Source organism: Cervus canadensis, chromosome 6, assembly GCF_019320065.1.
Source record: "Cervus canadensis isolate Bull #8, Minnesota chromosome 6, ASM1932006v1, whole genome shotgun sequence".
NCBI classification, from domain to species: Eukaryota; Metazoa; Chordata; class Mammalia; order Artiodactyla; family Cervidae; genus Cervus; species Cervus canadensis.
The window spans coordinates 86,569,231-86,594,882 of NC_057391.1; the positions used below are offsets into that span (position 1 = coordinate 86,569,231).

Sequence of the window (25,652 nt, forward strand, 5' to 3'; positions counted from 1 at the left end):
TAAAGATATAGGATTAGAAAGGAATCCAACTACAATGAAAAACAGCTCAATATCATATAAAACCAATTACGCTTAAACAGTAAACTACCACAAGTGTATGGATGTAAATGCCAGTTAAGAATCTCAATTTCAAAAACCTTCAAAAAACAAAAGTTGAAATAATAATGCCGACTAGCTAATGCTTTAATACCACCAATTGCTGTATGACAATAACCCCACAAGGTAAGTACTGTGTCATCACGACATATACCTGAGAGGCTTAAAGAAGCTAAGTGAGGTACCCGAGGTGACACAGCTTCCCATGGCAGAGCCGAGTCACAGGCCTTTCTTCAAGGCCCAAATTCCTAACCATGTATCCCTTCTCATTGCCACAGGCACCATCCCAGATTCAGGTCTTCTCTTATCGCATTACTAGCCACTACAACGGTTTCTCCAACTCTTGAGTCTTTTTCCATACATTTCAACCTGCACTGACACTCCACTGACCATGTGACTGAGCCCAGGTTCTTAATCAGAAATTCAAGACCCTCATCAAGACACCCTTCTCTTAACAAATGAACCATAGAAACAGAAGGCCTACATTTAGCTACTAGGTACACCACATTCTCCTACCACTTCCATCCCTCACTGGTGTCATTAGTTCTGACTCAAATGCCGTCTGCTGTCGACCACTGCCACCTGTTCAAATTCCACTCAAATTTCCAGGTATAGGTCAAACACAATCTCAGAGAAGACTTCCATCTCCAGCCAGAAATAATCTTTTCACCCTCTGCATTATTATAACTCTGTATTTATAGCAATACAATTATTAAACATGTCCATGAAATGTAATTATTCATGCCACAGAAAGCTTTTTTTTTTTTTTTAATTTCTCAAGTATGTTACGCTTATCTTACCATCAAACCTATGCCATATTCACCACCTGGAACATTTTTCTCACTCCGTTTCATTTGGCTAACTCTTACTTGTCCTTCAAGTCTCAGTTCAGAGGAGACTTTCTCTGAAGAACCTTGCTTCACTGCTCCCACCTTGGACACCACCTCCTCATAGCCCAGAGGAGCTAACTGACTGTTTACTTGTCTGTCTCCCTACTAGACTAAATCTCATCACAGACTCCATTAACTTTGCTCACAGATGTATTTCAACATCTAACATAGTGCCTGGCATGTGGCTGGAACAATTTTAATGAATTTATAGTTAAACTTCCCTTATTACACTGATTAATCCAGAGACAAACTTCAAAGTGTAGGACTTTGCAATTGGTGTTTCTAATTAAATAACTTTTGGATGAAATAATTCTTGTGGTATATGGGCTATATTAACTGAGTTCTCAAACAATATGGACTGAACTGCAAAACAGTATAAATGTGAATACTTGACAATGTCTCATAAACAAGGATAATCATTTCAAATTCATTTGAACGGTTAAAACTTATAACTGATTCAAACCTACAAGGTTTGCTTGAATTATTACAAATCATTTTCTCATTGAAATTTGCAGCTACCTACATTCCTCAATTATTATTCATCTGTACTATAAAGTTCTACACACTCCAAGTTACCTGGACTCTTTACTATCTGTGTCCATTCTCAGTATTGTTTTAATGTATCAATTGCTGCTAATAAGCCAACCCATTTTTGACATTTTAAAACCTTCACTCTTCCATGATAAAGCTTTTCTCTTCCTCCTACAATCTATAAAATTATCTTATGTTTTAAAAATAATAATTATAGTCCTCTTCTTCCACAAGTCTCTCTTCATTGAAAGCCTAATTCAGGTTTAGCTTTAATTCATACATCTATGAGTTCATTCATTCATGAGCACCTGTCTCATGGCAAACACTACGCATGGTTCAGCTGGTAAAGAATCTGCCTGCAATGCAGGAGACCTGGGTTCAATCCCTGGGTTGGGAAGATCCCCTGGAGAAGGGAAAGGCTACCCACTCCTGTATTCTGGCATAGAGAATTCCATGGACTATACAGTCCATGGGGTCACAAAGAGTCAGATATAACTGAGCGACTTTCACTTTCACATAAGAGTTATATAAATTTCAGGGAGGTGTTAATATCTGATAAAGGCCTGATAAGATGCAAGATCATTAATAATTATTAATAAGACACCAGAACAAGATTAGAACATGAAAGCTGAAACTTAGAAAAATATTTGCATTACGTGGAAACCAAAGAATTTATCATATTTCAAAAAAAAAAGAAGAAAAGAACATTCCAGTGGTAAAAGGTACAAAAGATAAAGAGACAATTCAAAGAACATAAATGGCCCTTAAAAAAATGTAAGATGCTGTATTTTACTAATTAAAAAACAGCTAGTTAAAATAACGATATTCCTTTTTATCTGTTCTGTACCTATGAACAACAGTTCTCACCACCAGCGTTCAAAAGGACATATCTTGCTGTAAGATATTAACTAAGACAGTTTATCTAGAGAACAATCTGGCAAGTAAAAATAATATGCACCTTTTGATCCAGAGATTCTACTTCTATGACTATTATCCCAGGAAAACAAAAGATGTATTACAAAATGTATGTATACATCTTATGTGTTGTTGTTAAGTCACTAAGTCATGTCCGACTCTTCGTAACCCCATGGACTGTAGCCCAACAGGCTCCTCTGTCGACAGGATTTCCCAGGCAAGAATACTGGAGTGGCATTATCAGAGAAATGCAAATCAAAACCACAGTGAGGTACCATTACACGCCAGTCAGAATGGCTGCTATCCAAAAGTCTACAAGCAATAAATGCTGGAGAGGGTGTGGAGAAAAGGGAACCCTCTTACACTGTTGGTGGGAATGCAAACTAGTACAGCCACTATGGAGAATAGTGTGGAGATTCCTTAAAAAACCGGAAATAGAACTGCCATATGACCCAGCAATCGCACTCCTGGGCATACACACCAAGGAAACCAGATCTGAAAGAGACACGTGCACCCCAATGTTCATCGCAGCACTGTTTATAATAGCCAGGACATGGAAGCAAGCTAGATGCCCATCACAGACGAATGGATAAGGAAGCTGTGGTACATATACACATGGAAATTACTCAGCCATTAGAAAGAATTCATTTGAACCAGTCCTAATGAGAAGGATGAAACTGGAGCCCATTATACAGAGTGAATAAGCCAGAAAGATAAAGACCAATACAGTATACTAATGCATATATATGGAATTCAAAAAGATGGTAACAACAACCCAATATGCAAAACAGAAAAAGAGACACAGATGTATAGAACAGACTTTTAGACTCTGTGGGAGCAGGGGAGGGTGGGATGTTCTGAGAGAATAGCATTGAAACAAGTATACTATCAAGGCTGAAACAGATAACCAGCCCAGGTTGGATGCATGAGACAAGTGCTCAGGGCTGGTGCACTGGGAAGACCCAGAGGGATGGGATAGAGAGGGAGGCGCCGGGGGTGGGGGCGCATTAATCGGGAAGGGGAAAACATGTAAATCCATGGCTGATTCATGTCAATGTATCGCAAAAACCACTACAATATTGTAAAGTAATTCGCCTCCAACTAATAAAAATAAATGGGGGGAAAAAAAAGAATACTGGAGTGGGATGCCATTTTCTTCTGCAGGGGATCGTTCTGACCCAAGGATTGAACCCATGTCTCCTTTATTAGAAGGCAGATTCTATACCACTGAGCCATCAGGTAAAAGAGCTTCATTGCAGAATTATTTATAATAATAAAAAAAAAAAACCCCACAAGTCCACTGATTAGGGATACAATAAATGTGTCTAGCCATTTGGGAAACTATGTAGCAGTTAAAAGAGACAAGGAAAAACTTGTGCTAACATAATGATACATTATTACAAGAAAGAAAAACACTATTAGAATAGTATGAACATATTGAAACATTTCATACTAGAATCAACCCTGTGACATTATTACATGGTTAACAGTGAATCCACTCTGTTATTTTTATATTATTTCCAAAGGTGTCAAGACTGTGGCTGAAAACTTTGGGACTAAATTATCCTACCAGGCCACTCCAGCTCTAATATTCTTTAATTCTAAGAACCTTTCACACATAGAGCTTAAACAAAGTGTTCTTACAAGACCCCAATGGGTCTTCCCTACATGTTTAAGTGCCCTCTATCAAAATGCAACATGAAAATGCTAAAGTGTCCAGAATTCTAAATCCACCATGCAAAGCCTGAGTTAACACTATCCTCCTGACTATCAATGACAATTCATGTTGCATACATACATTTATATTCAATAGAAATCATAGCTACAATTACCTCTTACCTCAATAATACCATAAAGACCATTAAATCTTGGGGATTAAAAACTAAGAAAGATACTACAAACCCTTGAACATTTAGAGATGAATAACAACAAATTTTGCTTATATAATACACAATCTAAAAATACTAACTATAAATCAAACTATTGGAGACAATCAGAGACCACCATGTGGCCTCATGTAGTGGGCACACCTGGGATGTGGAGTCAGAGGACCTGGGGATGAAGACCATTTTTCTTGGCTCCAGAATCCAAACAAATCTAATAGCCTATCTAAATCTCATTTATAAAATGAACAGGGGTATAATAAATGTACTATATACATATATGGGTGTGTGTGTATGTGTATATATGTGTGTGTGTGTGTATATGTATACATACACACACATGTGCATGCATGCTCAGTCGCTCAGTTGTGTCTGACTCTTAGCTACCTCATGGACTGTAGTCCACAGGCTCCTTTGTCAGTGGAATTCTCCAGGCAAGAATACTGAATTGGGTTGCCATTCCCTTCTCCAGGGGATCTTCCCAACCCAGGGATCGAACCCAGGTATCCTGTATTATAGGCAGATTCTTTACTGTCTAAACCATCAGGGAAATAAACCTATAAAACACATAAAATGTGCCTAATATAGTGCCTGAGGCAAAAAAAAAAAAGGTTCTCAAATACTTGTCTAATGGAAACAGGTGCATCACTATCACTTTCATTGAGGTATCCAGTCTGTTCCCCTCAATTTTTGTAATTCTGCATGTACAACCATCCTATTCAATCTTGATATTGCAATGTTAGAAAGGGGTTTCCGGCCCCTTAAAGGTCTATTTGTTGACATATTCCTTTCCACTATAAATATACAAAAGTGTGTCATCTCAAAAACTCAAGGAGGGAGGAAGCATACTTACAAAGCATACCCCCCAAACTCCGGGCTGCTGTCCTCTGAGCTCAGAGCTCTTCTTAGGCACGTATGTCTGCCTCTTATCATTTCTTCATGAGGTTCAGGGCAAGAGGCCTAGTCAAGTGGAGGATCTTTGGTTGCCCCTACACTTTCCCCAAACCACCTACAGATAAATGAAACAAGGAGTAAAACACACCTACAACCTTAAAATTTTTTAAGCAGTTAATGATAAAGTAAGCTCACCCTATGGTCAGTTTGTGTGCATGGCAGAGAATAAATCACATCAAATCAGAGAACAGAGAAATTGTTTCTTGGATCATGCAAACGCCCCACTGAAGTCACAGGAATTCTTCCCATCCAAGTGCCCAGCCAGCATACTCCTCGCTGGGGACTTCTGCCCATCCCTGTTCATCCCTTAGTCTGGCTAGATCATGCTGCAGTGTGAACTGTAGCCCGAGTCAAAACAAAGGTACCATCTCTAAGTCTATTAGTGGGTAAATTAATTATGGCAGGTAATGAATTTAACATATTATTTCTGAATTTAATGGCCCAAACGTATTCTAAGCCAGTAAATGAACTACACACTAGCAGTCCTAAAGGAAATACTTTATAAACTGCCCAGCTCTTCCAACACTTAGTACAGCAATTAAATAAGTAAAAATAAAATGCCCTTGGTTGTAAGATCTGTGGATAGAAATATTCTCAATTCTTTGTGACTCCTTTCAAAGCAGTTTGTAAGAATCCACAGAAAATTATCCAGAAAATTGTTAATTGTCCACATAAAAAGCAGATCAGAATACATCTATAAATCACTCCAAGAGAGAAAAAAAAAAGGTATTCTTTTAGTCAAAATAAGCAGTCAAGAGAGAATCCAAAGTGACCCAGAGGTCCTGCAGTGGCAGACAGGACGTAGGCATGATGCATAGCCAACTCTTTCAACAAAACAGCAACCCTCATTCTGTGAGTCATGGACACACACAAATTTCTGTGCCAACATGAAACTACCAAAACGTTAAGTTTCAAGCCATGCTGTCAACTACAGCAGTCACTAGCCGAAAGTGGCTAAAGTGCTATAAACATAAAATACACAAAACATTTAGTCCATTTTTTTAAGTTATTTTAGGATGTGAAATATCTCCAGTTTCGTTCTGACTTCATGTTGAAATGAAAACATTTTGGATACATCGTGTCAAAAAAATGACTTAAAGTAATTTCACCAGCTCCTTTTTACTTTAGGGTGGGTACCAAAAAAATTTAAACTTGCATGTGTGGCTTACACTATCTGTCTATAGGCACAGCTCTGTATAAAAAAAAAAAGTAACAAACACTGAGCCCTCCCTGGGGGCTAGGCCCTGGGTTAGATACTTGACATAATACTTGGCAAAAGGCTGCAAAGCGGTTTTATAGAATGTCCGCAGAAGCGACTGAGCTCCATCAAACCGCTGAGGGAGCAGCTGGAATTCAAGATCAGGTGTTGACAGGAAATAAACTCCTGGAAGGGACTGTTAACAGCTGACGCTGAGGCAACTTCCATGTTGGCAAAGGAAGACAAGGCACTGATATAGACAGCGCTCCCGCGGGTAGCAAGTTTTTGTGACTCCAAAACAGGTACGAAGCGTCCAATTATATCCCAGGCCAGGCAACGCACAAGCCAGGAGGAGGCCGACCTCTTTGACAGCTCAATCTTCACAGCTGTTAGCGACAGGACGCGCTGTGCTCTCGAAAAGAGGACAACCAAGTTCGAACTCCCCGTATAATTTGACCAGGACCTGACTTGTGGACACGCCATGCCGAGGGAAGGGGGGCGTGGGGGTGCCGGGCACGCCGTCTCCCCGGCTTCGCCACAGACCCGACCCGCCCCCGGCCCCAGCCCAGGGCTTCCGCGCAGCTCCGGCGTCCCGACCCCCGGGACCAGGGCAAGCGGGACCCAAAACGTCAAGACACGACAGGGAAGTGGTAAGGGAAGGGCGAGGGGCGGCTGAGGGAAGCTACCTGAACTAGAAGAGGACCCCAGGTCCTTAACGCCGGGTCATTGCCGAGGCCCCACCCGGCTCCCGCGGCCACCGGCGACCCAAGAAGGTGTAACTGACCAGACGCGGCGACGCAACCGACTCCGCTCTCCCCAGACTCGCAGCTATGGCAACTTGAACTAGCCGCCCAGCCGCGGCGAAGGTACAGGGCCCCGCTGCTCCCGCTTGGCCCTCTGGGAGTTGTAGTCCACCTCATGCTCAAGAGCAAGGAGTTACTAGGAGAGAGCGACTCCAGGAGAAACTGCATTTCCCATGATGCCTTATGAATGGTCTTGCGGTTGACTTTCCCGGAAGAGGCCGGATTAGCAGGCACCTGAGTCCTTTGGCGGCGCCCTCTTGCTCTGTTCTTTTTGTTAAAGTGCCAGTAGCCGCTGTAAGAAGAGACAACCCCCAGATAAAGAATTAAGAGGGCTGCTTTTGCCTTCACTCTAGCATCATCAGAACAGTCTAAATTATTCATTTAAAATAACAAAACAAAATCTAAGTAGTTGTAATACACAAACTATGTTTCTTTCACTCTGTGGGGAACAGGGAAGTGTAATTTCCAACAGTGAGATGGGAAAATCCCCTTTATACCAGGACCCAACGTCTGTTTCTGAAGGCTCACAAATTCTCAGAACTGAAAGGGAACAGTGAAGATTAACTAATCAAATCCTTTGGCCTGGAAAGTGTAAATGACGCGACTGAAGCCGCACGGTTCACGAATGGCAAACCCCAAGTGTATGCGGCTGTCACGTCATGGCTGCTGCTACTTTCGGCGCAGGCTGTCATCTCCTCAGTCGTTCTAGAACATGAGAGAGACATATTCCACTACAGATGTCGGTTTCAGTAATGAAAAGGTGATGATAAAACCTTCAACAAATAATTGAACTCTGGAAATGCTATTGCTGCTGCTGCTAAGTCGCTTCAGTCGTGTCCGACTCTGTGCGACCCCATAGACGGCAGCCCACCAGGCTCCCCCGTCCCTGGGATTCTCCAGGTGAGAACACTGGAGTGGTTGCCATTTCCTTCTCCAATGCATGAAAGTGAAAAGTGAAAGTGAAGTCACTCAGTCGTGTCCACTCTTCCCCACCCTATGGACTGTAGCCCACCAGGCTCCTCCATGGGATTTTCCAGGCAACAGTAATGGAGTGGGTTGCCATTTCCTGCTCCAGGAAATGCTATTGAAGAAGACCATCAATTCTTCCCTCCTCAAAGCTAAAATCAAATCTTATTTTATCTGTGAAAGTTTTCCTGGCTACCTCCAGTAAAGCTAAATCACATTTCTAAACTACACAGTTTTCTTATTCTAATAATTCTGTACTTTAATCCCATCCCAGTTGATCTCCTCCACTAGACTCTAGGGCTTCCCTGGTGGCTCAGCTGGTAAAGAATCTGCCTGCAATGCGGGAGACTTGGATTCGATCTGGGGTTGGGAAGATCCCCTGGAGAAGGGAAAAGCTACCCACTCCAGTATTGTGGCCTAGAGAATTTCATGGACTGTATAGTCTTGGGGCTGCAAAGAGTTGGACACTACTGAGCGACTTTCACTAGATTCTAAGCCCTTCAGACACAGAGTCCTAACCTTTTAAAATTTTTATCTCGCTTCTCAGCCTTTCTTCACTGCACGTTCTCCCTTTGTCTCTCTCTCTTCCCCACCACCCCCCCACCTCATGCTTGTGTGCGTATACACAAGCACACAAAATCATACTATGTCACAATTATTCAAATATTCTCTCTGGCCCACACTGAGAGGTTAAGTTTATTTTATATTCAGTTTGGATAGGTAGATTCTAAAGATCTACCTATATATTTGCATATATCTTCAAGCTGTTTGCTCAAAGTTGTATTCAAGAATGTGCTCCACCTGATACTGAAATTAAGGTAATTCAGAACAGCCTTAAGCTTTCCCCAAATGCACTTGGGAGCATAATAATAACTCCATTTATTTGATAGCACTTTAATTTTTCACACAGATGTATTCATTTAACTCAGCAAATATATGTTGAATCTTTCTATGAACCAGATATTGTACTAGGCCCTGAAGATTCAGTAAAAAAAAAAAATGAGAGGACAAACAACATCATCTCTGCCCACATGTTGCTCAGACTGAAGTGAGGGAAATAGATTATGAAACAAATTATTACAAACCCAGGTGAGACTAATGCATAGGCTTCTATCAGTTCAGTTCAGTCACTCAGTCATGTCTGACTCTTTGCAACCCATGGACTGCAGCACGCCAGGCCTCCCTGTCCAAAACCAACTCCCAGAGTTTACTGAAACTCATGTCCATTGAGTTGATGATGCCTTCCAACCATCTCATCCACTGTCGTCCCCTTCTCTTCCCACCTTCAATCTTTCCCTGCATCAGGGTCTTTTCAAATGAGTCAGTTCTTCACATCAGGTGGCCAAAATATTAGAGTGTCACCTTTAGCATCAGTCCTTCCAATGAATATTCAGGACTGATTTCCTTTAAGATGGACTTGTTGGATCTCCTTGCAGTCCAAGGGACTCTCAAAAGTCTCCTCCAACACCACAGTTCAAAAGCATCAATTCTTCAGCACTCAACTTTCTTTACAGTCCAACTCTCACATCCATACACAACTACTGGAAAAACCATAGCTTTGACTAGATGGACCTTTGTTGGCAAAGTAATGTCTCTGCTTTTTAACATGCTGTCTAGATTGGTCATAGCTTTTCTTCCAAGGAGCACGCGTCTTTTAATTTCATGGCTGCAGTCACCATCTGCAGTGATTTTGGAGCCACCCAAAATAAAGTCTGTCATTGTTTCCATTGTTTCCCCATCTATTTCCCATGAAGTGATGGGACCAGATGCCATGATCTTAGTTTTCTGAATGTTAAGCTTTAAGCCAACTTTTTCACTCTCCTCTTTCACTTTCATCAAGAGGCTCTTTAATTCTTCTTCACTTTCTGCCATAAGGGTGGTGTCATCTGCATATCTGAGGTTATTGATATTTCTCCCAGCAATCTTGATTCCACCTTGTGCTTCATCCAGCCCAGCATTTCTCACAATGTACTCTGCATATAAGTTAAATAAGCAGGGTGACAATATACAGCCTTGACGTACTCCTTTCCCGATTTGGAACCAATCTGCTGTTCCATGTCTAGTTCTAGCTGTTGTTTCTTGACCTGCATACAGATTTCTCAGGAGGCAGGTCAGGTGGTCTGGTATTCCCGTCTCTTGAAGAACTTTCCACAGTTTGTTGTGATCCACAAAGTCAAAGGCTTTGGCATAGTCAGTAAAGCAGAAGTAGATATTTTTCTGGAACTCTCTCATTTTTTCAATGATCCAACAGATGTTAGCATAGACATAAAAGAGACACTTCCTGATGAACTGATGTCTGATCAACTGCAGGAAGACTGACTACCAAAAAAGCTAATGAAACCTTGAGGTGCATTAATAAAAACTTATTTTTCCACAACTTTTCTTCCCTGGTTCAATCATATTTAGAAAATGGGATAAAATTCTGGGGACCCCATTTTTAAAGTGATATTAACAAAATAAAGCAAATTCAGAGGATACAATTTGGACTTACGGATAAAGAATCAGCATTGAGTTCATTATGACAAAGAAATTTTAAAATACATATTAAAATTATAGCAGCTTTCTATCATATGGTGTGCTCTCAATGCACCAGTATGCTATATGCTATCCAGAAAAAATATAGTGAAGTCAGATCATAGACTCTTTCTCATTCTCAGCAAAAGACATGAAATAAAATAAAGTAAAAAAAAAAAAAAAACGATTTTACACAAAATGTGCCTTGTAACTCCCAAATGACCTTTAACGCTTTTAATTGATATGACAGGCACACATTATCCAATCCCAAAACCACAGTTAAACTGAACCACCTGAATTCAGAATTGGAAAAACCCACAAGAATTATCACCTGCAGTACATAGTTTTTTCACAATGTTAATAGAGGCACAGGAGGTTACCTCATGTATTGGGTTTGCTAGGACTACCGTAATAAAACACCACAGAATGAATGGCTGAGACAGCAGAAATTGATTTCTCACAGCTCCAAGTCCAAGATGAAGGCATCAGCAGATTCAGATCCTCCCGAAGCCTCTTTCTTTGGCCTGCAGCTATCTCCTTCTCTGTGTGTCCTCACGTGCCTTTTCACTGTGCAGGCAGTTAGTTACCTGGAGCCTTTCTTCTTATAAAGACACCAGTCACATTGGACTAGGGCCCCACCCTTATATCCTCATTAAACCATCCCCGGGTGGTTTAATGAGCAACTAACACACACAAACCTTAATTACCTCCTCAAAGGCTCTGTCTTCAAAGAGCATAACACTGAAGGCTCAGTTCAGTCGCTCAGTTGTGTCCGACTCTTTCCAGCCCCACAGAATGCAGCACACCAGGCCTCCCTGTCCATCACCAACTCCTGGAGCTTACTCAAACTCATGTCCATCGATTTGGTGATGCAATTCAATCATCTCATCCTCTGTTGTCCCCTTCTCCTCCTGCCTTCAATCTTTCCCAGCATCAGGGTTTTTTTCCAATGAGTCAGTTTTTCGCATCAGGTGGCCAAAGTATTGGAGTTTCAGTTTCACCATCAGTCCTTCCGATGAATATTCAGGACTGATTTCCTTTAAGATCGACTGGTTGGTTACCACTTCAATACATGGGACAAGGGAAGGAAGAAAGCACAATTCAGTGCATAACACATTTCTCTAAAACTGTACCTCTGCAAGATTACTGGCATCAGTGACCCTCCCACCACCCAATATCTTGATAAAATTAGATGTGGTGGATATTTTTAAGAGGGTAACAGGAAGGCCAGAGGTCCCCAAGCAGCAGAAGGAAATAAACTGTAGGTGGAAGACTATTTTTTTCCTTCTCTACACAAAATCAAAAGAGGCTTCTTTTAATTCTGTGTTAATGACACCTGGTTCTGCTTCGAGCTAACCAATGTGTTTTTCTTACAGAAATATTCTTCTTAAGCTATGTTAATGAAACTATGTATTTGCTTTGGAATCTGCTTTTCTTCAAAATGGTTCAAAAAGAAAAAAGACTAACTTTTTTCTTTTCTCAAACCATGAACTTCCAGATGTTCAAGCTGGTTTTAGAAAAGGCAGAGGAACCAGAGATCAAATTGCCAACATTTGCTGGATCATCGAAAAAGCAACAGAGTTCCAGAAAAACATCTATTTCTGCTTTATTGACTACGCCAAACCCTTTGACCATGTGGACCAAAACAAACTCTAGGAAATCCTTAAAGAGATGGGAATAGCAGACCACCTGACCTGCCTCTTGAGAAATCTATATGCAGGTCAGGAAGCAACAGTTAGAACTGGACATGGAATAACAGACTGTTCCAAATAGGGAAAGGAATACATCAAGGCTGTATATTGTCAGCCTGCTTATTTAACTTGTATGTAGAGTACATCATGAGAAACGCTGGGCTGGATGAAGCACAAACTGGAATCAAGATTGTGGGGGGGGGGGGGAGATTGCTGGGAGAAATATCAATAACCTCAGATATGCAGATGACACCACCCTTATGGCAGAAAGTAAAGAAGAACTAAAGAGCCTCTTGATGAAAGTGAAAGAGGAGAGTAGAGTGAACAAGATGGCTTAAAATTCAACATTCAGAAAACTAAAATCATGGCATCTGGTCCCATCACTTCATGGGAAATAGATGGGGAAACAGTGGCAACAGTGGCTGAGTTTATTTTGGGGGGCTCCAAAATCACTGTAGATGGTGACTGCAGACATAAAATTAAAAGACGCGTGCTCCTTGGAAGAAAAGCTATGACTAATCTAGACACTGTATTCAAAGCAGAGACATTGCTTCGCCAACAAAGGTCCATCTAGTCAAGGCTATGGTTTTTCCAGTAGTCATGTATGGATGTAAGAATTGGACGATAAAGAAAGTCAAGCAACGAAGAATTGATATTTTGAACTGTGGTGATGGAGGAGGCTTTTGAGAGTCCCTTGGACTGCAAGGAGACCCAACCAGTCCATCCTAAAGGAAATCAGTCCTGAATATTCATTGGAAGTACTGATGCTGAAGCTGAAACTTCAATACTTTGGCCACCTGATGTGAATAACTGACTCATTTGAAAAGACCCTAATGCTGGGAAAGATTGAGGGCAGGAGGAGAAGGGGCGACAGAGGATGAGATAGTTGGATGGCATCACCAACTCAATGGACATGAGTTTGAGTAAACTCGGGAGTTGGTGATGGACAGGGAAGCCTGGCGTGCTGCAGTCCATGGGTTGCAGAGTCAGACCGATGGAGCGACTGAACTGAACTGAAGTGAACTGGGCTGATAATGACTCAACAAACCATTATTCGTGTCAATTGTTTCATGGCCAGGGGATGACACACCTCGAGCCATCCTATCTCAAAAATGCATATTATGGGAGCGGGGCCTGGTGAAACTCCCTCAGCCTTCACAGGGGTCTCTCTTATCTGCCTAATAGTTTTCTAAGAGACATGGAACACCTCGCTAAAAACTAGCAAGGGGACACTTTTCTGTCCCCTTCTGAGGTCTATGTCAGAAGCTTTCCCTATCTCTAGTATACTCTGAAAAAACTTCGCTACACGAAAAGCTCCAAGTACTCAAGCCTCTTCCAGAGAAGAGGCTTGGATCAAACTCCCCTGGATCAAACTCCCCTCCTCTGGAGGTCAGAATCCCAGCATAACACATGCTTGCATCAGCAACCTTGCATTGTTTACATACCTCACCCACGTGCAATTCTAAGTCACTTCACTCCTGTCTGATTCTCTGCAACCCCGTGAACTGTTACACACCAGGCTCCTCTGTCCATGGAATTCTCCAGGCAAGAATACTGGAGTGAATTGCCATTCCCTCCTCCAGGGATCTTTCTGACCCGGGAATCGAACCCAAGTCTCTTATGTCTCCTGCATTGGCAGACAGGCTCTTTAGCACTAGCGCCACCTGGGAAGCCCTTACTTCACCCACATTGCCCCCTTACTGGGACTGATCCTACCCATAGCACTGGGACCCTGAAGACCTTGTTTATATTATATGAAGTCCCTACCTCTCTGACTATAGATGGCTGAACAAGGGGCAGATGCCTGAAATAATTGGGGCCAATTTATTCTCCTTATCCTTTAAAACTAGGACACAAGAATTTCATTCATTGCTTGAATAGTCTTGATGTACAGGTACAAGCTGAGGTTGTCATAGTGAGTTGACCATCTTCAACAATGTTCAAGGAGAGATTGAAAACATCTAATGTGCAGAGAAAGAGAGAAATAAATGAATAAAGCAGGAATAAACTGTGCAGTCCCAGAGGAAACAGGCCTAAGAAAAGACAGCCTTGCTTCCTGACAACTAAGTTCCTGGTTCCAATCCCACTTGTATTGTTATGTGTTATCCCCACTTGTATATCCTATATTTCTGATTCAGGAGATTCTAGAGGCAGCTAAAGGTGGTTAAATGCACAGATTCTAGAGCCAGTCCACTCAAGTTCAAATCTTAGCCATAATACCTATCTACAGTTTGACCTTGATGCTAAGAATAGTACCTAATGTGTAGGGTTGTTGTGAGGATAAAAGTCAATTAATGTGTGTGAAAGATTTAGCCCAGTGCCTAGCCCATAGTAAGCAGTCAATACAGGTTAGGTGATAGATAGTAAGATATCCTAAAATGTCAATTCCATGAACATCGGGACAGTGTTTATTGCTTTGTCTAGGGCTTCCCTGGTAGCTCAGGTGGTAAAAAGTCTGCTTGCAATGCAGGAGACCCGGGTTTGATCCCTGGGTCTGGAAGATCCCCTGGAGAAGGAAATGGCAACCCACTCCAGTATTTTTGCCTGGAAAGTCCCATGGAAGGAGGAGCCTGGCAGGCTACAGTCCACGGAGTCACGAAGAGCAGGACATGACTGAACGACTAACTAGGTGCTTTGAATAAAGAATAGGTAATGCTGCCTTGTGATGACTTCCCTTTTGAAGCTTAAGATAAGTTCTACTGATTGAAATTCAAAGAACCTTGATGAAGATTACACTGGTGAAGCCTGTCCAGCCTGTGAGATCTGAGGTATTAACTCACATCGAGTTTTTTTAACAATTTCATCAAAAACACTTTGGAACCATGCCAAACACTAAACATCAAGATGGGATAATCAATAAAGAGGTTTCAGGGATGATGTTAGGTCTGAAAGCATTGGTACGATCCTCATAGCCTAACTCACCTGGAATGGATAAGCCTACAGAAAGGAAGACAGCTACTCCATAAGCTGTTGTGTGGCAGACACAGGTAGTGCTATCTCAAGCAGAAGGCGCAGAGGTTGCATGCCACCCATACCTTGCAAATTCACACTACTCTGGAACAACAGAAGAAAACATTTCTATGTGACAAGAAAATATACTTGAAATACTAACCAAATTTTTCCCAAGTATTTTCTTGTCCATTTGGCTCCCTCACTCACATAGCCAGCTAAGCAGTGCTGTGTTCATGGCTCAGAGAAGGCATGTGACCACAGGAAGCAGAAAGGGAGAGCAAATGAAAGAGAAAAAGAAGAAGGGGAAAAAAAGAATAGTCTCTTCTTGACTTTTGAGACTTCAGCCTAGAGATTCTCAGATAAGACTGACTGATAACTTGTGGGGCCCAGTGCAAAATGACAGTATGGGGCCCTTTCAGAACTGAATCAGTCAGTTCAGTTCAGTCGCTCAGTCATGTCTGACTCTTTGCGACCCCATAAATCTCAGCACGCCAGGCCTCCCTGTCCATCACCAACACCCTGAGTTTACTCAAACTCATGCCTGTCGAGTCGGTGATGCCATCCAGCCATCTCATCCTCTGTCATTCCCTTCTCCTCCTGCCCCCAAATACCTCCAAGCATCAGGGTCTTTTCCAATGAGTCAACTCTTCACATGAGGTGGCCAAATTACTGGAGTTTCAGCTTCAGCATCAGTCCTTCCAAAGAACATCCAAGACTTATCTCCTTCAGGATGGACTGGTTGGATCTCCTTGCAGTCCAAGGGACTCTCAAGAGTCTTCTCCAACACCATAGTTCAAAAGCATCAATTTTTCGGTGCTCAGCTTTCTTCACAGTCCAACTCTCACATCCATACATGACCACTGGAAAAACCATAGCCTTGACCAGACGGACCTTTGCTGGCAAAGTAATGTCTCTGCTTTTTAATATGCTATCTAGGTTGGTCATAACTTTCCTTCCAAGGAGTAAGTGTCTTTTAATTTCATGGCTGAAGTCACCATCTGCAGTGATTTTGGAGCCCAAAAAAATAAAGTCTGACACTGTTTCCACTGTCAGATGAACTAAAAAGCCTCTTGATGAAAGTGAAAAAGGAGAGTGAAAAAGTTGGCTTAAAGCTCAACATTCAGACAACTAAGATCATGGCATCTGGTCCCATCACTTCATGGGAAATAGATGGAGAGACAGTGGAAACTGTGTCAGAACCGAACAAGGATGTCTAAATGGCAACAGCAGAGGATTAAACTAAGACCGAGGTCTTTCTGAGTACAGGACCCTGTGCAATTACACAAATTACAAACCCATGAAGCTACTAGCCCTGCTTTCAGAAAGGAGTTGTGCTATCAGCAAAAAATCTGGAAGCAAATATCATGAACAAGAGCAATGCCCTCCAGAAAAAAGTGATTCCTAACTGGAAATGTTATAAGAAACAGAAGAAAGCCCTAGAATGGGAGGCTGGAGGTGGACTGACCTGATGGTGTTGGAAGAAAGCTCACATCCACAGAGTACTCACTCTGCACTCAAGTAAGTACAGTTCACAGCCTGAAACTAGCTGTCCTGCCCATTGACATTAGGGAGGATGTCCCTTCAAAAACAGCTTGCATCTTGCCTAGTGATTTTCCAGCCCAAGTAGTGACCATCTTTACCACCATACTTCGCTTGGTTCTGTCCAGCCATCACAGATGGTCAAGTTCCATCATAATGCGCTTAGTCGCTCAGTTGTGTCTGATTCATTGTGACTGCATGGACTATATATAGCCAGCCACCCTCTCCCAACAACACAAGAGAAGAGTCTACACATGGACATCACCAGATGGCCAACACGGAAATCAGATTGATTATATTCTTTGCAGCCAAAGATGGAGAAGCTCTACGCAGTCAGCAAAAACAAGACTGGGAGCTGACTGTGGCTCAGATCATGAACTCCTTACTGCAAAATTCAGACTTAAATTGAAGAAAGTAGGGAAAACCATTAGATCATTCAGGTATGACCTAAATCAAATCCCTTATGATTATACAATGGAAGTGAGAAATACATTTAAGGGACTAGATCTGATGGACAGAGTGCCTGATGAATTATGGACAGAGGTTCATGACATTGTACAGGAGACAGAAAGCAAGACCATCCCCAAGAAAAAGAAATGCAAAAAAGCAAAATGGCTGTCTGAGGAGGCCTTACAAACAGCTGTGAAAAGAAGAGAAGCAAAAAGCAAAGGAGAAAAGGAAAGATATACCCATTTGAATGCAGAGTTCCAAAGAATAGCCAGGAGAGATAAGAAAGCCTTCCTCAGTGATCAATGCAAAGAAATAGAGGAAAACAGTAGAATGGGAAAGACTAAAGATCTCTTCAAGAAAATTAGAGATACCAAGGGAACATTTCATGCAAAGATGGGCACAATAACGGACAGAAATGGTAGGGACCTAACATAAGCAGAAGATATTAAGAAGAGATAGCAAGAATATACAGAAGAACTATACCCAAAAAAGATCTTCACAACCTAGATAATCAGATGGTATGATCACTCACCTAGAGCCAGACATCCTGGAATGAGAAGTCAAGTGGGCCTTAGGAAGCATCACTACAAACAAAGCTAGTGGAGGTGATGGAATTCCAGTTGAGCTATTTCAAATCCTGAAAGATGATGCTGTGAAAGTGCCGCACTCAATATGCCAACAAATTTGGAAAACTCAGCAGAGGCCACAGGACTGGAAAAGGTCAGTTTTCATTCCAATCCCTAAGAAAGGCAATCCCAAAGGATGCTCAAACTACCGCACAATTGCACTCATCTCACATGCTAGCAAAGTAATGCTCAAAATTCTCCAAGCCAGGCTTCAGCAATACGTGAACTGTGAACTTCCAGATGTTCAAGCTGGATTCAGAAAAGGCAGAGGAACCAGAGATCAAATTGCCAACATCCGCTGGATCATTGAAAAAGGAAGAGAGTTCCAGAAAAACATCTATTTCTGCTTTATTGACTATGCCAAAGCCTTTGACTTTGTGGATCACAACAAACTGTGGAAAATTCTGGAAGAGATGGGAATAGCAGACCACCTGACCTGCCTCTTGAGAAACCTGTATGCAGGTCAGGAAGCACCAGTTAGAACTGGATATGGAACAACAGACTGGTTCCAAATAGGAAAAGGAGTACATCAAGGCTGTATATTGTCACCCTGCTTATTTAACTTATATGCAGAGTACATCAAGAGAAACGCTGGGCTGGAAGAAGCACAAGCTGGAATCAAGATTGGCGGGAGAAATATCAATAACCTCAGATATGCAGATGATACCACCCTTATAGCAGAAGGTGAAGAACTAAAGAGCCTCTTGATGAAAGTGAAAGAGAAGAGGAGAGTGAAAAAGTTGGCTTAAAACTCAACATTCAGAAAACTAGAATCATGGCATCCGGTCCCATCACTTCATGGCAAATAGATGGGGAAACAGTGGAAACAGTAGCTGGCTTTATTTTCTTGGGCTCCAAAATCACTGCAGATGGTGACTGCAGACATGAAATTAAAAGACGCTTACTCCTTGGAAGGAAAGTTATGACCAACCTAGACAGCATATTAAAAAGCGGACACATTACTTTACCAACAAAATTCCATCTATTCAAGGCTATGGTTTTTCCAGTAGTCATATATGAATGTGAGAGTTGGACTGTAAAGAAAGCTGAGCGCCGAAGAATTGATGCTTTTGAACTGTGATGCTGGAGAAGACTCTTGAGAGTCCCTTGGACTGCAAGGAGATCCAACCAGTCCATCCTAAAGGAGATCAATCCTGGGTGTTCATTGGAAGGACTGATGCTGAAGCTGAAACTCCAATACTTTGGCCACCTGATGCAAAGAGCTGACTCATTGGAAAAGACCCTGATGCTGGGGAAGATTGAGGACAGGAGGAGAAGGGGACGGCAGAGGATGAGATGGTTGGATGTCATCACCAACTCAATGGACATGAGTTTGAGTAAACTCCGGGAGTTGGTGATGGACAGGGAGTCCTGGCATGCTGCAGTCCATGGGGTCACAAAGAGTCGGGCACAACTGAGCGACTGAACTGAACTGAGTCTCCTCTGTCCATGGGGATTCTCCAGGCAACAATACTGGAGTGGGTTGCCATTTCCTCCTCCAAGGGATCTTCCCGACCCAGGGATCAAATCCAGGTCTCCTGCGTTGCAGGTGGATTCTTTACCTTCTGAGCCACCAGTGAAGCCCAGAGCACATCATAATGCCAGAGGACAATTATAAGTCATAAGAAGGAAGATGGAGCCCCAAGGTAAAATGCTATGCATAAGGTAAAAAGGAAACCCCCAACATCCTGATTTGTTAGGACTGAAGGGAACTACTCCAGACTCTCTCTGTACCAACACAGTGATGAAAGCCACTCCCTTTACGGCAGCATGAGATGGCCATAAATGGCTGTTGACTCTATATGCATCAAGTATTCAAGATAACTGAAAGTCTAATAAGAATTGAAATAAAGTATAAGATGTTGCAATAGTGGTATTGCCCACTATTCAAAGAATCATTTTCAGCCATTCATTGTGTAGATGCCCATTGATCCCATAATAGTCCTTCTAGTCACATACTTCCTAATTATAGGTATTTGTCAAGAACATCACAAATATAAAACAGCAATATTTTATGCATTTTGATCACAATGAACAACTATTAATGCACAGAACCAAAATTCTAAGACTTTTTTGGGTGCTACATAATATAGCCCGTGTTCCACTTTAATAGGCGTCTTTTGAAAAAAGACAAAACACACAGAGGAACTCATTGCTAAATACCACTTTCTGATATTTGGATCATGCTAATGGTTTTCCTTAAGCCATCCTAATGGTTTTCCTTAAGCCATGCTAATGGCTTACTCCTTGGAAGGAAAGTTATGACCAACCTAGATAGCATATTAAAAAGCAGAGACATTACTTTGCCAGCAAAGGTCCGTCTGGTCAAGGCTATGGTTTTTCCAGTGGTCATGTATGGATGTGAGAGTTGGACTGTGAAGAAAGCTGAGCACCGAAAAATTGATGCTTTTGAACTATGGTGTTGGAGAAGACTCTTGAGAGTCCCTTGGACTGCAAGGAGATCCAACCAGTCCATCCTGAAGGAGATAAGTCTTGGATGTTCTTTGGAAGGAATGATGCTGAAGCTGAAACTCCAATACTTTGGCCACCTCATGTGAAGAGTTGACTCATTGGAAAAGACCCTGATGCTTGGAGGTATTTGGGGGCAGGAGGAGAAGGGAATGACAGAGGATGAGATGGCTGGATGGCATCGCCGACTCGATGGGCATGAGTTTGAGTAAACTCCGGGAGTTTGTGATGGACAGGGAGGCCTGGCGTGCTGTGGTTCATGGGGTTGCAAAGAGTCGGACACGACTGAGCGACTGAACTGAACTGAACTGAATGGTTTTCCTACAAAAAGAAAAACACAATGTTCCATAGCCATTTTCATTTATCTGTTATATTTTAAAGAATTTTTTGTGTATTTAATCAATGTGAGTATAAACACTTCCCTTTATTTAAACTGATTCATCGTATCATCCTATGTGTTTATTTGCCCCAGTTTAAGAAAGAAAATTGCTTTATTGATTGTCACAGCAATTTGTCAAGCAAGCTATTAGAATATTGAAGTGAAGTGAAGTGACTCAGTGGTATCCAACTCTTTGCGACCCCATGGACTGTAGCCTACCAGGCTTCTCTGTCCATGGGATTCTCCAGGCAAGAATACTGGAGTGGGTTACCATTTCCTTCTCCAGGGGATCTTCCCAACCCAGGGATTGAACCTGGGTTTCCCGCATTGGAGGCAGACGCTTTAACCTCCGAGCCATCAGGGAAGCCCTAGCCATTCATTGAAGGCTTGTTCTAGTTTAGTAAATTGAAACCAGTTGACATACAAAATTTTACCTACATTATAATCACCACTAAGCCAATTTTACCCTAACTCTTCATCAAAATGTTACAGATTTCAGCAAACTGTTTTTGTTCCCAACAAAGGAGTAGCAGAGACCAGATTTACACCTGAATCAAACAAAAACACAGGCAAAACATATGCAACAGTGTTTTTCAAGACAGTAGACATCAGACAAAGAAAGACAGAGGAACAAGAAGCAAAACAATCTTTTCAATTGTCCCAACTTACTGCCTTGGGAGCATTTCCAGGCCATGGTACAAGGGGAAGGAACTCAGGAATAACCCAGTGGATGCTCTGAAGTGAAGAAACCAGAGCCAAGGGTCAGAGAGAATCAATGTAGCTGGAGTTTGCAAAACAAATCAGAGTGGAGACAGCTACATACAGGCCAAAGAATCCTACGGAGTGTTCAGCAGAGTATGAATCATCCCATTTATGTGAAGAAACTGAGGCTGGAGAAAGAAGTACCTTACCAGTCTGGAGGAAAATGTTCTTGTCACTCACAGGACCAGGAAGAGTGACTATTCCCACCTGTCAGGTTGAAACACCACATAGTTCATGGAACATTAGGTAGAAAATACTCAGAAGTGTCTTGTCTCAGGGCTGGGGAATTATTAGCACCAGATTAAATGCTACTCTGGTCCCACCTAACAAACTTTGGAAGCAAGATCCAAAAATACCAAAGTTTTCAAATAATTCAATCATGTGTGTGCATGCTAAGTCACTTCAATTGTGTCTGACTCTTTTAGACCCTGTGGATTAAAGCACTCCAGGCTCCTCTGTCCATGAGGATTCTCCAGGCAAGAATACTGGAGTGGATTGCCATTTCCTACTCCAGAGGATCTTCCTGACCCAGGGATCAAACCTGTGTCTCTTATGTTTCATGTACTGGCAGGCAGATTCTTTATCACTAGCACCACCTGGAAATAATATCTGATGACAAATCTCAAGTTTATGTGAAATCAAATAATTCAGCACCGATAGTGTTAAAATTTACACTAGCCATGCAAATAAAGTCATCAGGCATATAAAAAAATGAAAGTGCAACCCATTTAAATAGGAAAATTAAACTGATTCAGAACTGACAAACACATTAGAATTGTCAAACACTGCCGTAGGTTGAATTCCATACCTTGAAATTCAAACACCTGGTACCTCTGAACGTGACTTCATATGGAAATAGAATCTTTGCAGTTAAATTGAAGTTAGAGTGGATTAGGGTAGACCATAATCTAATGACTGGTGTCCTCACAGGAAAAGAGAAATTTGGACACAGAAACACACAGAACATCTTGTGATGACAGAGGGAAATTGGAGTGATGAAAGTCAAGAGATACCAAGGATTATTGGCAACCATCACGAGCCGGAAGAGGCAATGAAGGATCCTCCCCTAGAGCCTTCAAAGAGGGAATATCCCTGCCAACACCTTGACTTTAGACTTCAAGCCTCCAGAACTGGAAGTGAATTAATTTTTGTTGTTTTAAGCCTCCAAGTTCATGGTGCTTTTGTTTCAGCAGCCCCAGGAAACTAATTCAGACATCAAAGCAGTTACTGGGTTTCAGATGTTCAGAAAGTTACACAGACACAGGGGGAAAAAAAATACATTAAATCCCAAACATAACTTCTAGATATGAAAACTTTACCTGATATGAAAAATACACTGGCAAGATTAGTGGCAGATTAACTCTTTCAGAAAAAGAGAAAAAGAATACCAATTTGAGATGTCCCTGGTGGTCCAGTGGCTAAGACACCACACTCCCAAAGCAGAGGGCCCAGGTTCAATTCCTGGTCAGGGAACTAGGCCCCACATGACACAACTAAGAGCTCTCATGCCGTAATTAAGACCCTGTAGAGACAAATACAGAAATAAAAATAAATATTTTTAAAAGAATACTGAGTTTGAAAACATAGCAAAAGAAACTGTCTAAATAAAAAAAAATAGAAAAAGTTTTAATTTGAAAAGCATCAATGAGCTCTTTGTGGAACTTCAGCTTAATATAAGTGTAATAATTGGAATCTCCAAAAAAATATAGAGAGATAAGGGGATAGAGAAAGTATATGAAGAAATAATGACTGAAATTTTTTCAGATTAAAAAATATATATAAAATGCACAAATCCAAGACTTGAAAAATACTGCAAAGAAATAAGAAGAAAAATGCATCAAGGAACATGATAATCAAATGACTCTCAACCAGTGATAACAAAAGTCTTAAAGGTATCTTGATGGAAAAAAAAAAAGTATGTTGCAAAAGAAGAAAATTATGACAGAAGATTTTCCCTTGGAAATATTGCAAGCAAGAAGACAATGAAGCAATATTTCTTAAGTACTGAGATGAAAAAATATTGTCATTCTATAATCCTATACCAGGAAATGATATCCTTTAAAAATGAAAACAATATTAGCACTTCTCAGACACTCAAAAGCTGGAATAATTTATAACCAACAGGTCTGCACTGCAATAAATGTTGAAGTCTTTCAAGCAAAAGCAAAGTGACATCAGTGGAAAATATGGGTCTATATACACTCAGGGATGAAGAAGACCAGAAAGGATAACTAAATGAGTCTTTTCTCATGACTTAAATTTCTTTGAAAGATAATTGGTTATGTTAACAAAGTTAATAACAATGTACTGTAGAGTTTACAGCTTATGCATAGGTAAAATCTACGGCAACAGAAGCATAAAGGCCAGGAAAGGAGAACACTGGAGTGGGTGTTGTTGTTCAGTCATTCTTTTGTGTCCAACTCTTTGCAACCCCATGGACTGCAGCACACCAGGCCTCCCTGTCCATCACTAACTCCCAGAGCTTGCTCAAACTCACGTCCGTTGAGTCGGTGGTGCTATCCAATCATCTCATCTTCTGTCGTCCCCTGCTCCACCTGCCTTCAATCTTTCCCAGCTTCAGGGGGTTTTCTAATAGGTCAGCTCTTCGCATCAGGCGGCCAAAGTATTGGAGCTTCAGCATCAATCCTTCCAATGAATATTCAGGACTGATTTCCTTAGGATTGACTGGTTTGATCTCTTTGCAGTCCAAGGGATTCTCAAGAGTCTTCTCCAGCACTACAGTTTGAAAGCATCAATGTTTTGGCACTCAGCCTTCTTTATGGTCCAATTCTCAAGTCCATACATGACTACTGAAAAACCATAGCTTTGACTATATGGACCTTCATCGGCAAAGTAATGTCTCTGCTTTTAAATATGCTGTCTAGGTTTATCACAGCATTTCTTCCAAGGAGCAAGTATCTTTTAATTTCATGGCTGCAGTCACCATCTGCAGTGATTTTGGAGCCCAAGAAAATAACATCTGTCACTGTTTCCATTGTTTCCCCATCTATTTGCCATGAAGTGATGGGACCAGATGCCATAATCCATGGACTGTCCACCAGGCTCCTCTGTCCATGGAATTCTCCTGACAAGAATACTGGAGTGGGTAGCCATTCCCTTCTCCTGGGGATCTTCCTGACCCAGGAATCAAACCTAGGTATCCTGCATTGCAGGCAGATTCTTTACCATCTGAGCCACCAGGGAAGCCCTAATACTGTTGTAGGGTTTTTAAACCCTATTTTAAAGTAGTGTAATATGAATTACAGGTAGACTCTGATAACTTAAAGAGGTACACTCTAAGCCCTAAAGCAACTATAATAATCAAGCAAAGAGTTATAGCTAAAAGTCAACAAAGAAGATAAAATGGAATGATAAAAACTCTCCTGAATTACACAGTGAGGGAAGAAGAGGGTGGGACAAATAGAATAACTTTGACACATGTACATTACCATATGTAAAATAGGTCGGCAGTGGAAATTTGCTCTGTGAAGCAGGCTTTCCCCGTGGATCAGCTGGTAAAAAATTTGCCTGCAATGCAGGAGACCCTGGTCCAATTCCTGGGTTGGGAAGATCCCCTGGAGAAGGGATAGGCTACCCATTCCAGAATTTTTGGGCTTCCCTGGTGGCTCAGATGGTAAAGAATCTGCCTGCAATGTGGGAGACCTGGGTTCGATCCCTGGGTTGGGAAGATCCCCTGGAAGAGGGCACAGCAACCCACTCCAGTATTCTGGCCTGGAGAATTCCATGGAAAGAGGAGCCTGGTGGGCTACAGTCCATGGGGTCACAGAGTCGGACACGACTGAGCAACTCAGCACAGCACCGCAGCAGGGAGCTCAAACCCAGAGCTCTGTGACTACCTAGAGGACTGGGAAGGGGTGGGAGGTGGGAAAGAGGCTCAAGAGAGAGGGCACGTATGTATGCCTATGGCTGATTCATGTTGATGGGACAGAAACCAACACAGTATTGTAAAGCCATTATCCTCCAATTAAAAATAAATCAAATTTTAAAAAAATTACTGAATTAATCCAAAGAGG

At 41.8% G+C, this 25,652-nt stretch overlaps 1 protein-coding gene across 3 annotated transcripts in view; it reads right to left on the reverse strand.

Moving 5' to 3' along the window:
- The window catches only part of CEP128 (centrosomal protein 128), a 465,565-nt gene extending 458,222 nt beyond the window's left edge, over window positions 1-7,343 (reverse strand). For 2 of the 3 annotated variants that reach the window (XM_043472687.1, XM_043472685.1), the window contains exons 1-2: window positions 7,154-7,343; window positions 5,169-5,324 (exon numbers count right to left, since the gene is read on the reverse strand). The gene's annotated coding sequence lies outside the window, so the exon portion shown is untranslated. The remainder of the gene's footprint in view (window positions 1-5,168; window positions 5,325-7,153) is intronic. The other variant, XM_043472686.1, reaches the window with a different exon arrangement.
- Between the last annotated feature and the right edge of the window lie 18,309 nt (window positions 7,344-25,652).